Genomic DNA, 13,635 nt, shown 5'->3' on the forward strand with positions numbered 1-13,635 from the left:
AGAACAAAGATGGTGGAGTTGCAAGACCTGGGCTGTTGTCCAGAAATCTTTTTTATGGTATTATGTAGATCACTTAGTCTTGGTTAAATCACAGAAATCAATGAGGCGGAGACATACCCTTTAGAAGAGAAAGGCAAAAACTACTATCTATCTGAACAGGAATCGTTCTCTTCAGTCTTTGTGTTGGATAATTGCAAATTAGATACTGAAGGTTTTTGTCATCTAATAACACTGTTCAACATGCACATTAATAAATTAGATTAGTTGGTAATATATATTGTTTCAGTTATCAGCACATTAAATTAAGATAAAATGTTCTAGGCCTGTATCCTCTAATTAATCTTACAGAAAGAAAATAATTCAGTTCTCAAGTCCACTGATCTTAAGTTACAAGAAATAATTATGACATAGCTTCTCATACTTTGGTTGCTTACTTAAAACATGATCATATATTCAATTTCTGGTTTTCTGTGGAGGACTAAGTCGTATTTTCTTTCCTTTTTTCTTATACAGGAATTGATGGTTTTATCACACAGAATGCTCTGAGCTTTTGTGTGAATGTATTGGTTGATTTTATAGTTCTATATTTGATATTGCTTTTCCACACAGTCACATCCTAAGTTTCTTATCAGTAAAAAGACCTTTAATTTTTGCAATAAAATTTTATAAAGCATAAATACAGAACAACAAATAACTAAAAAAATATAAATCAATACTGCTGTATTTTCAGAAAGTCTCCAGTAGAATTTAGCTCTCATTTTCCTGATTGGATTCCATATATATCTGTCATTTGAGATAGCTAATAATTTAATTGATACCCAATTATTTTTTTTTCAGGACTGACAATATATTTTGTATGTTTTATATAAAATGTGAACATTCTCATGTGTATTTCCTTTTGTGATGTATCTGCAATATCCACACAGTTTTTGGAGAGGCAGAAATAAGCATTCTGAATTCTACAGATCAAAAGGGAGAGGAAGAATGGGCCTATTGAGTACTTCCATTAACCTATGCAAGAAAGAAAAGAATGTCACTATGTTTCCCTATTCTTGAGAATTCACAGTAAACTCTCAGAAAGACGGAATGATTCAGAGAAACAAGACTTAGGAACAAAAATCCATGACAGCAGAGGGAGATATTCCTCAAGAATGCTAAAACAATGCCCAGGAAGAGAGACCCTGCTGATCCCATGACAAGCTGCATTATTCAACACATGTATCAGTAACATACGTACTGTGAGGATTTTTTTGTTTGTTTTCTTAATTAGAATAATATCACAATTTTCTTTATTTTTAACTTGTTTCATTAACTGGTATCTGAATTTTGCAGAATAATTGTACTTCAAAATGATCCTTTGGCTGTTTCTCAAGGTTAAAGCTCTCCTGTATTTTCTAAAATTCTTATTAATGACTCACTAGCCTCAACATTCCTTTGAAAATGCACAAATGCCTGATGCTCCCTCTGCTACCCTCTTTAGTGGTATCTTCTGCTGGAGCTAGCAGTTACACTCAAAGATACACAGTAATGGACTCTGAGAAGTCTTGTCTGAGATGAAGGTAACCTGTGTCAGATTTAATGTCTATACAGGGAAATTAAATATGAACTATATAAATCTGTATACTAGGAATAGATTAATAGATTCATAGATTAGTTAGGGTTGGAAAGGACTTCAAGATCATCTAGTTCCAACTCCCCTGCCATGGGCAGGGACACCTCACACTAAACCATATCACTCAAGGCTTCATTCAACCTGGTCTTGAACACTGCCAGGGATGGAGCATTCACTACCTCCCTGGGCAACCTATTCCAGTACCTCACCACCCTCACAGTAAAGAACTTTTTCATTATATCCAGTCTAAACCTCTGCTGTTTACGTTTCAACCCGCTACCCCTTGTCCTGTCACTACAGTCCCTAATGAAGAGTCCCTCCCCAACATCCCTGTAGGCCCCCTTCAAATACTGGAAGGCTGCTATGAGGTCTCCATGCAGCTTTCTCTTCTCCAGGCTGAACAGCCCCAACTTTCTCAGCTTGTCTTCATATGGGAGGCGCTCCAGCTCCTAATCATCCTCGTGGCCCTCCTCTGGACTTGTTCTAACAGTTCCATGTCCTTTTTATGTTGAGGACACCAAAACTGCACACAATACTCCAAGTGAGGTCCTATAAGAGGAAACTAGAGGGGCAGGATCACCTCCTACGACCTGCTGGTCACGCTCCTTTTGATGCAGCCCAGGATACGGTTGGCTTTCTGGGCTATAAGCACACACTGCTGGCTCATGTTTATTTTCTCATTGACTAACACCTCCAAGTCCTTCTCTTCAGGGCTGCACTGAATTTCCTTTTTGCCCAGCCTGTAGCTGTGCCTGGGATTGCTCTGACACAGGTGTAGGAGCTTGCACTTGTCATGGTTAAACTTCATGAGGTTGGCATCAGCCCACCTCACAACTGTGTCAAGGTCCCTCTGAATGGCATTCCTTCCCTCTAGTGTATCAACCGAGCCACACAGCTTGGTGTCATCGGCAATCTTGCTGAGGGAACACTCAATCCCACTGTACATGTCAGCGACAAAGATATTAAACAAGACCTGTCTCAACACCGATCCCTGAGGGACACCACTCGTTACTGATCTCCAGCTGGACATTGAACCGTTGACCACAACTCTTTGAGTGCAACCATCCAGCCAGTTCTTTATCCACCGAGTGGTCCACCTATCAAATTGATGACACTCCAATTTAGAGACAAGGATGTCATGTGGGACAGTGTCGAATGCTTTGCACAAGTCCAGGTAGATGACGTCAACTGCTCTACCCTGTCCATCACTTTTGTAGCCCTGTCATAGAAGGCCACCAAATTGGTCAGGCAGGATTTCCCCCTAGTGAAGCCATGCTGGCTGTCACCAAGCGCCTTGTTTTTCTTCATGTGCCCTAGTATGCCTTCCAAGAGAATCTGCTCCCAGATTTTGCCAGGCACAGAGGTGAGACTGACTGGTCTTTAATTCCCTGGGTCACCCATTTTCCCCTTCTTGAAAATGGGGGTTATATTTCCCTTTTTCCAGTCATCAGGAGCTTCACCTGTCTGCCATGATTTTTCAAGTATGATGGCCAGTGGCTTTGCAACTTCCTTTGCCAGCTCCTTCAGGACCCGCGGATGGATTTCATCAGGTCCCATGGACTTGTGTACGTTTAGGTTCTTAAGATGGTGTCGAACCAGATCCTCTCATACAGTGGGAATAACATGTATACTATTAATATGAGTGGTAATATAACATTTAATACAATATGTATATTACTATTTTTATATATTACAGGCTTCAAGCAAGAAAAAGATGGAGCTAGCACTGCAAAACCACCTTATGCAACATACTTTTCTAAGAACCTTTCCATTGAAATACATATCTACATAGAAACTATATCTATGTGTATACATATATATTATACACTCATATATATATGTATCTGATATATATTTTATATATATGCATATATATACAGATATATATACAAAATAATGGGAAAGCAGAGTTATAGTCTAATGCAAACAGATTTTTTTTTTCTGTTTCAGTCCCTCACCAGATATTTATTACAGACTTGACAGGAAGTAGGACAGTGCTCTACCACTTTTTGGCAATCGCTAGGTGGATTGCAAGACTGGTGAAATAACAGTTTCTTCTATAGTGTGGAAGCTGATGTAGAAGTTTGAAGTTTATGGACATATGGAGTTTATAAGCACTAACAATTCTTATTGAAAAAAGAAATAGGAAAGCTCTTGTCCTTTGCTATACCTATTTGGCATAAAATTAAACTGAATCCATGACTTTAGAAATAAAGTTTATTTTAGCACTCTTCAGTATCACAGGAAGTTTTATTCACAATGAAAGTTTGTGATTTTTATCAGATAAGGCTACTGCAATAGGATATGCTAATATTGTTTGGGAAGTGGGCAGTAACATTGTGTCTTCAAACAGAGAGATAAAGTGAAACAGTGTCTTGCAAAAGCACTGTTGGGTATGTAAATTTCTATAGTGATAAAGAAGACAAATTTAATTAAAGCCTCACACTTCTAATTTGTGAGCTAAAAGGTGTATATCTGATTTCTGGTTCATAAAATTTCATTGCACTAAAGTAATTGTGATCCTTAAATTAGGTACTTTTGGGGGGTTGTAAGTCCATAAATATTTTAGGGTGCGATTTTTTAAATTTTTTTTTCAGTAGAAATGTTTATGGTAAAAAGATACCATAGAATCATAGAATCATAGAATAGTTAGGGTTGGAACTGAATGTTTAGTGATAATCCCAAAATATTAAACAAAATTCTAAATCTGTGCACTTAACATTTCAGTAGAGTCAATGTCTGTGCTTTCTAACCAATGCCTGTTTTAAACTTCATACCTAAGATATGCATCAGTGCACTGGCTGAGTTTTGCACACCAGTTGACATACACTGCTGTTCAAGAAGAGAGATTGCTGCTCCATTTTTCAGTACTGAGAGATAATGCCTTTTTTATATAATTATAAAATGACAACAGAAATGGAAGCTCTCAGCCAGAGGACTGTGTTTATGTTGCAAAAAAAAAAAAAAAATTGATTTGGAAAACGAATTTATTTTAATGTGTTTATACTAGTCTTATGTTTGCTTTTTGATGTGAGCAAATACTCTGTAAAGGTCTTTATGTAAATCAGTGATTCAGACTAATTTGAAATCCTGCTTGCAATATGGATTATCTTGCTTTGAAAATGATAATGAAGAATTAGACAAGTTTAGGGACACGCAATAACAAAGCTGATGAACATAAAAAATATAATCAAAGCTTTTTACAAGAAAAGAATTTTTTAAATTATATTTTGATTAGTTAATTAGAAAAAACAAAGGCATAAAGTTGACAAGGGTATTTCTTATATAAAGATGAGAAGAACAGAGTATTATAACTAAAATTAACAGATAATTTATCAAGGATTTTTCATTCAATCTCAAAATAAGAAATTATCCTATGAAACAAAAAGTTAAGGAATTTAACAGTAAATGCCTCTTCACAGTATGTATATGTATAATTGGATCACTTAGATACAACATTTGAGAAAAATAAGCATTAATTTTTTCAGAGGGATGATACCATACTAGATGGACCTGCAGTCTGATTTTTGCATTATAATGCTTAGTTCTCATACTAAAATCAGAGAAATGAAGTACAATACAATGTAAGTGAAAAATATAACCCCCTCATATACCACAATACTTCAAAATAAACACCTGTCCAACTGAAAGAAAATTTCCAGGTTGTTGAAGTAACATTTTTTCTTGGAGCAGAAAAGTAAATGTTCATATTTTCTACTCCTAGAAAAGTATAAATAATGTAGAGAAATGGTCACCAATGCATTCAGAACCTGACTCTTAATATCTAGGAAGTTTATTCACATGTTTTCAATAAATGTTGCAACAAAGACCTTTATGATATACATATTATACCTTGTGTCAATCTATCCTTTTTTTTTAATTTAAAATTTTAGCACATTTTTTTTAGAATTGCATGTCTGTTTAAATTTTTCTAGATTCTTACAGATCTCAGCAACAATTTATCTTCAACAACAGACTTGGTGAGGCTTCCAAGGCAGAGGTTGTGGTGTACAAACAGTTATTGCAAGTTTTTTTCACTCATTCACCTACTTCATTTCCTGCATAAGGAACTACTCAAACTTATTCTCTCTCTATGGCAGCAACATTTCATTTTGCTTATATTGATGGGAATGTTGGAGTTTTACTTTGCTACATATTGCATCAGTGTCTTTTCTGGATTTTAAAGGGTCTATTAAAGTGAAATGGCCAGTAAAAGACCTCAAATTTTGTTGATGGGCACAATATTTATGTGAAATATAAAGACATAGGCAGGTTTCTGTTTTACCATTCACTAAGATTGAACTAAGATTGATCTGATTCTTTGAACAGGTTGAAGAAAATCATATGGTTTTAATTTTTTTCCTCCATCTTATTGCTAAATTTAAAATTGAGTTATATTTTTCTCTAGATTAAGCGATATATTGAAATATACCACTAGGAACTACTTTTTTTTTTTGTCACAATGTCAGAATTTTTTATTCATGAGAATAAAAAAGCTTCCATGGAAACATATTCATATGATGTTATGATTTGCAGGACTGAAGCTCTCTGCTTGAAGAATGCTGAGTAGTTTTAATGTTATAAAATGCTTTAAAAGGGAAAGAAATTCACAAGCTTACTCTTACATGAAGTTTTTGCTGTTTTTGTCCTTTAAGAAACAAACAATCTCCAACACTAAGAGAAACTTTTAATTGATATTTGGGGATTACTTACTTTAAATAAGATATTAACACTTGTCATATAATTAATTTACTCATTTTGCTTTCTGAGCAGTCCTCACAGTTTGTTGTCTGTAATGAGTTGGAGGTATGCCCATGAGAAAACTCTATCCAGTTTTCTGAAGTGTTTGTGAAACGTGAACTGTACCATGCTGAGGCCAATTTCTTGTTTCTTTTGCAGCTCTTTGGCAGAATTCTGCAAGGAATTTCAAAGGTCAGATTTTGATGTTACTGCATCAGAAAGGAACAATCTTTTTTTTCCCCTTCCCAGGTGAAACTGAATTAATATATTTGGAGCTTCTGTAAGGGGAAAGAGTTTGTAGCTATCTTGCTGACAGGTGAATTAATTCATTTGAGGAGGTACTAGGGATGCAGAAAACTGAAATTCTGCAGATTTATTAGGGTCAAAAGCATGGAACCTGTCTGTACTTTGTACTAATTTAATGTTATACCTTTTAAACTGTACTAAGATCTAATTATTTGGAAATTAATTAGCAAAACCAAATTGTTTTGTTTTACATATGGTTGCTTAACAGTAGCAGGTAGGATTGTTACATTAACCGCACCAAATAGAATCTACTGCTGATAAAATTTGTATATTTGAAGGCTTTAATTCTGACTAGCATATAAATAAAAACTATTCTGAAAATGATTCCAACATGAATGTAAAATATTATCACTAGATGACTGGAAAATTATGATTTGACTCCTTTATTCCAACTCTGTTTGCATGGAACAAAGGGATTACGCAGGAGAGATTTATTTTTTCACAAGTAATTCAGACTACAAATGATGAAAAACTTAAGAGTTTTATTTGATTCTTCATTCAATATATACAATTTCTAACAACTTCTCCTTCCACCCAAGTATGAAACTTCTACTGAGGAAACCCCAAATGAGCTTTCATATGAGGTCTGCAGTATCTTAAAAAGCAACTTATTGTTCAAATTGTTTGTCTAGGTTATTTCCATTGTGGTTTGTTCATGATCAGCACCTTAAACACCAAAGCTACTTCCCATAACTACAGAATAGCAAGTTACCTTACAACCTGCATCTTCCCCTCATGACAACTTTTGGCACTTACATACTTGGTCAGAGTATGCAACAGCATATACGAAGTGCATTGATCAGAGGCTTTTATAGTCCTGAGCAGCTATGCAGAGTAACTAGGCATTGTGCAGAGTGAGAAGCTCACTCTGCCCATGTAAACCCAGACAGCTATAAAAGTAAACAGGCTTTTCAGAAAAATATAACAAAAGGCTTTAGTTGTTCTTGTTTTTTTCACCCTGCACAGATGAGACTAATGCAAGTGTTTAAGCAGCCAGGAGGTAAACAGCTTCAGGGAACTTATCCAGCCATAAGTACTTTTCTGAGTAACTTTTTGATTGGCTTGATTTTCTTATCTGATAGTCTGTTTGCACTGCTACAGGATGCTTGGGCCAATTGGCAACGTGAGGGCAGAAATCAGTGGCCAGGGTATTTTGGGAGCAGGTGGCCATTAAAAGAACTAGATTAAAACCTTCTGATACTGACTGAATCATTGTGACCTTGGCTGTCAGCAAAATCTTAGCTTTTGCTGTCTTTTCTCTACCACACTTCTTTTTTTTTCAGATACATGTTAAATCCCAATTTAAAGAGACAGAAAAACTGGGGTTTTTTTACTTATTTAGCTTGCCATTTGTTTTTTCCCTGAAGTAATAGGGGAGTGAGAGTGAATTGAGTTGTGGGCATTGGATGAAGTTAAGTTTTCCTAGGGTGAGATGCAGGGACAGTCTGCATCAAAAGAAACCTTGAAGAACCAAAGAATTAGTCTTTAAACTGTTTTCTGATGTACAGCTAATTCGATTTACTGGCTATTGTTCTCAGCCCCTGCAGCTTTTTCCTCACTTGTCTTCTATTTCTTTGTTAATGGTTTTTGTCACATCTCTTATGCTTGTTACACCCGAAACCCCATGGAATGAGAAGTCTATTACCTAGGTTTTGCCTTCTCTCTTGTTTCTGTATAATTCATGCTTTTTTCCATTGGTGGCCAGAGGTATTATAGGTAGTTAAATAAGAGAGCATTAAGCTAGTACTAAAGGGAAAAGGTAAAGAATTCCCTCTCTTTGGGACCAGTAAAATGTTACTGAATCTCACTGAATCTGTTGAAGCTTACTAAGAAGTTAGAACATTCTTTGCACAAAATATATCAACACAAACCAACGTAACAGCATGAGTGTTGACGCAGGAGTCATGGACAATGTGGAGACGATCAATGTGATCAAGTGATTGCCAAAGTTTTTTCAGATACAGTGCTCCTTTTATACCCTTACAACTTAGGTTTCTAATGTAACAGCCTTGGATACTGAGCTCTAATTGGTTAGTTTAGAGGTTACTACTGTTTACAAAGCTAATGTTTATAACTTGTTATAATTGCTATTGAATACCTTACTCTAAAAATACAGTGGGAAACTACAACCTTGGCAGAGATCATTCTCTGCACGTTTTCAGTGGAAAATTACAGAGGCCTAACAAGACAATTGACCTTGCTTATGCCTGCCAAGAATCTTCTTTCTTTACAGTAATAAGGCTCAGGGTATCAGGATTGCTCACTACGTGGCCTTGGCTCTTTAAGAATTCCCACATATGAGGACATGCTTCTGACCACGTGTGAGAGAGTAGTTTGTGTGTCATAGGTTGGTGAAAGCATTTGAGGAGAACAAGTAATCCTAGGCCTAGGGTTTAAACCACAGGTTTTGATCTGTGATGCACACAGTAGGAAGCATATCATCAATGACCTTGCTTGGTGTCATCGTGCATGCATCTGCCTGAGCAGCAATGCTTTGTTTTATGGGACAAGCAGCAACAGTTTTGGACACCCAGCAATAAAGGGTATCTAATACTTACAATAGCACTCCATTGCTGTAGAAAAGCAACAATCATTTTGGAGAAAGCCAGAATCAATTTTATATTGTGGCAGCATCCAGTAACTTTTAATTTTCTTTCTTTTTTTTTTTTTTTAAATTGCTGCTGGTGTTAGTAGACACAATGTTAATTTTGTCCCATTTTTCTAACTGGTTTTGCTCAGATGTTTAGTCTCACTTGGAACAGATACATCTTTCTTCAATTCCACCCATTAAGAAGTTAGCTGCCAGAAGAGGAAGGAGGTGGCTGAAGAGTTTGCACAGTGGTCCTCTGAGCTAAAATGTTTCCGTGAACATCTGTTCTATTTTGTTTTAGAATCACGGAATCATAGAAAACAGCACTTTACCAAAAGCCAAGAGCTAAAATATTTTTAAAAATTCAAATATTTTAAAATGGTCTAAATTTATCACACTTTTGTTCCCTGATGTTCAGTGGTACTGGTGTTAAGACACAAAATAAGAAGGTATTTTGATGAAACTATGGATTTTAATCCCTGAAGAGCCATCTAAAGAGAAATACTTTTTTAAATGTGAGCCATGGCTTGTTTATCCTCTATTGATGATAGTTCTGAATTGATAATGGAAAACCCCAGCAATTACTTTTGAGCAACTAATACTTATTTTGTAACCAGAAAAAAAAAAAGAAGATAAAGATTCATATAAATGAGCACTGGTTTATTTGAGAATTCAGTGCACTGAGAACTGTATTTTACTATGTCTAAGATTCTGCCTGGAATGAAATTATTCCTTCCTGAAGGAAAGGAAAGGTGCATACTTATATGACTCATATTATTCTCAAGGGGAAAAAAATAAAGTTTTGATCAAATCTGCTATGTTTAGAAACTGAAAGTGGATTTTTTTCCCACTTCTGTTAAAACCAATTTACAATTAGAAATATAAGTTGCCTTTGTTTTGATTCTGTGGTGGCATTAGAGAAAACACCAAAACAAGGAAAAATCACAATCTGAGCAGGGACAGACTCAATTATTCAAGGGGAGAAATTAATACTGAAGTTGCTTCAGTTTTTAGCAGCCTTTCTCATTTATGGTTTTTATAGTATTTATCTCTAGCCACTCCTGTTTCTTCTTTATTTGTCTCTTTTTAAAGCAAACAAAGAAACATGAAATAGTTTCTGAAAGACTAACTTAGCGCACAGTTTGCTGAGAGGGTAAAAATATGCAAATCAGGTACAGGCCTGTTAGATATATAGCAGTTATAGGCCTGATAAGATATTAAGTACCAAAAGTAAAATTACTTTTTAATGGCATATGGGTAAATAAGTACAAATAATTAACAAGTTACAGGTGGTATTGTGGAGAGAAGCTGTGTTCACTTCTCCATTCCATATCATGTGCAAAATTTTTATTTCCTACACTGTGTTTTCAGATATATTTCACATTCTAAGAATGACCTGATATTTGAAACTTCTATCATTCCTTTTGGGATAAGATTTAATATTAAAATGAGTTAGCTTTTGCATTCTTTTTTAAAAACTATTTTTTTTCATTATAAATATTTAATTAAAAATTTCAGCTTCAAGTTATTTTTATGATAGGCTATTGCAGCTGCTACACTGCCTGCAGAGATCAACAGGAATTATTTTACTGGCATTTGTGGACATTGGAGTGCGGTTAGGTTTTATAACTTATTTCTTCTTTTAGAGAAAGTGAGATTTCGATGTCAAGTTTCTTATGCATAAGACTTATTTATCGGATTATGCATACATTTACACGAAGTTCTGGCATATTTGCTGTAGTGGGGGGAATACTGCTGCTAACACTCTTAATTCCATGCCTTAGACTGTGCTGAAGTTTGAGCACACAATGAGGTGAGTTTGCTTTAAGTAAGTTTTATTTTTTCTAATCCATGTACTTTTTACTTACTTAGCTGTACTTGTAAACATCAGCATTTCACTTGTGCTATGAGGATACAACTGAGAAAATTATTGGAATCAGTTTGCCATCGTTGTGTGAAGCTTGTGCTGCTATTGCAATTCATCACCACCTAGGGATCTTGCTGTATTTAATGGGCTAAATTGACAAAAATGTTAATAAACCTCTGCAGAGAAATTCATCTATCAACTGAATTTACCTTTCTAAAATGCCCTTTGTGAAAATACCTGGAGGCATACCACACAATTAATATAAAGCATAGGCACCAATAAAACTTTAAAAGGCTTAATCCTACAGAAGTTTTTTTTTTTTTTAAATTAAGCCTTAAACATGCACTGTCCTCTGTTTTAAAGTGCATAAACAAGTTGGGCCACAGTAACAAAGTCTGAAAAGACATAGCCTTTTGCACATGCTTGTAAGCATAGTTATAAACTTCATTTTCTTTAATGAATGACATAGAGAAAATTGAAATGTCTAACCCACCATTTAATTTAAGTGGTTAAAAGCCCTAATTAGGAAAAGCATGACCTAAGTGCAATTTAAACAGAGTTGCAGAACTGTTTGAAGCACAACATGTGTCTTCACACCAACAAAAATTAGCATGAGAAACCAAGAACAGAAAATTGCAGCACACAAGTTAAGGCAGGAAAAAATAGACCACCCCTGAACACTGTGAACTAATATCTCCATAGCTGCCCTCAGGAGTCCAGATCTCAAGTGCTCCAGCTTAGAGGTGGTAACAAGGCACCTTGATTACAAGGCTGCTCTGAACTTCTAAATAAATCTCAAAACTGCTCTGACTTCAAGGGTAGAGCGTTACCTGAAGGACAAAGAAAACTGCCACTGAGACAAGGTGTGGAAATGTCTGACAGTATTTTCTTTGCTTTTCTTCAGTACGCTTCTGCGGTGGAGGCCAGGGCACTTAGCTACAACGTAAATTAAAAATGCTTCCTGATTTTGACCCCAAACCCACTAACTAAAAGGAAGTTGATTACTTAGTAGGTTATAGAAAATGATTGCAATGATGGTGTTAGAAGTAAGCCTTCTGCAGCTGATGGAGATCTCTCCAGTTTCACCACTAGTGCTCTGAATAACAGTGTTCCCTTCTGAAGTCCCAGAGTAGTGCTCGAATATAAGTGGTGACTCTGGTTCTTATGTATGAAGATAAACAGCGATTGCTTTCCCCAAACTACTGTAGCTTGATGTCATCGAAATATGCAGTCATACTCTATTGGGAAATTATCGGCATTTGATTACGTAAAATATCCACAGAGATGATAGGAATGAAAGACGGACTTTTTATAAAGGGAAAAATAAGGCTATTCTGAATGTCAATAAAAGCTGAAAAATGGCCAAAGAAGAGAGGCTATTTTTGTGTTTGGAAACAAACACAAAAGTTAATATCTGACATCACAACAGTATCTTAGACCTGAAACATAAATGCAGAATCAGATTAATAAGTGAAGTAAATCCAGGGAGTGGAATATTCATAGCCACTGAGCTGGCAGGAAGTGATGTGATCCACCTGCTCCCTTATCAATGCATGTGAACATATCATGATCGCAGAAGCACCTTAAATGTGTTGAAATGAAACACAAAACTATATCTAATTAGCCAATTAGTAAGACAAAAACATTCAAAAGACATAACTAGTAGGGAGGAGCACTTCTACATTACCCAGGGGAGAGGGATGAAGTTAATCATGACTTTATTTTAACCTTTTTTTTTTTTTCCTAAGGAAATGGCAAGGTTTTGACCAGTTATTTCATTAGATGGTTTTAAACACAAAGGTTCGGTTTGCTAATTACAGTCCTAACAGCAGAAGCTCCCTCTTCTGAAGGGATTTCTGGTCTGGTTCTGGGACAGGAGAATGAAGGCCAGGAGCTGATCTAAGCTCTGCCAGCTGGGTAAAGGCATTGTCACAACAGGGAGATTTTTGGGCAGGCGGATGTGGCACAGTCACAGCCCATTTTGATCCCCCTCTCAAGTGTGGTGAAGAGTTAGGAGAACAAAATATATTTGAAGTTTGGCATTTTTAAATGGATTTTCTTTAAAAGGAATATTAATAAAAATATAAAAATATGGGAATTGAGGAAAACTGACCCAACACAGCATATTTTTGTATTACTAACTTTCCTCCTTTGGTCCTAAATTTTACAGGAAACAGCTTTCAAACTGAGCTCTTATGTAAGAGTCCCACAAGCTCAGACTGATGAGTTATTTTTATTTCTGATCTGTCAGAACAACAAATACCTTTACACTGGCCTGTGATGCCCACGTGCCTTCTGTAGCATTTCTGTCTTGTTGTCAGTCTCAGGTAAAAAATATTTTTTTTTCAATTTCTCATCTGTTTTAATTCCTTCTCTTGTCCATGATGTCTCCCATACTTTACAAATATTTTTTCCTTACGAACAATTTTTTCCTCTTCTGCAGGAACACTCTGAATGTGTTTGCTCTCTACTTCCCACCTTACGGAATCCAGACATACTGGTATTTTATTTAAATTTTGA

Source organism: Melopsittacus undulatus, chromosome 1 (genome assembly GCF_012275295.1).
Source record: "Melopsittacus undulatus isolate bMelUnd1 chromosome 1, bMelUnd1.mat.Z, whole genome shotgun sequence".
Lineage (NCBI taxonomy): Eukaryota > Metazoa > Chordata > Aves > Psittaciformes > Psittaculidae > Melopsittacus > Melopsittacus undulatus.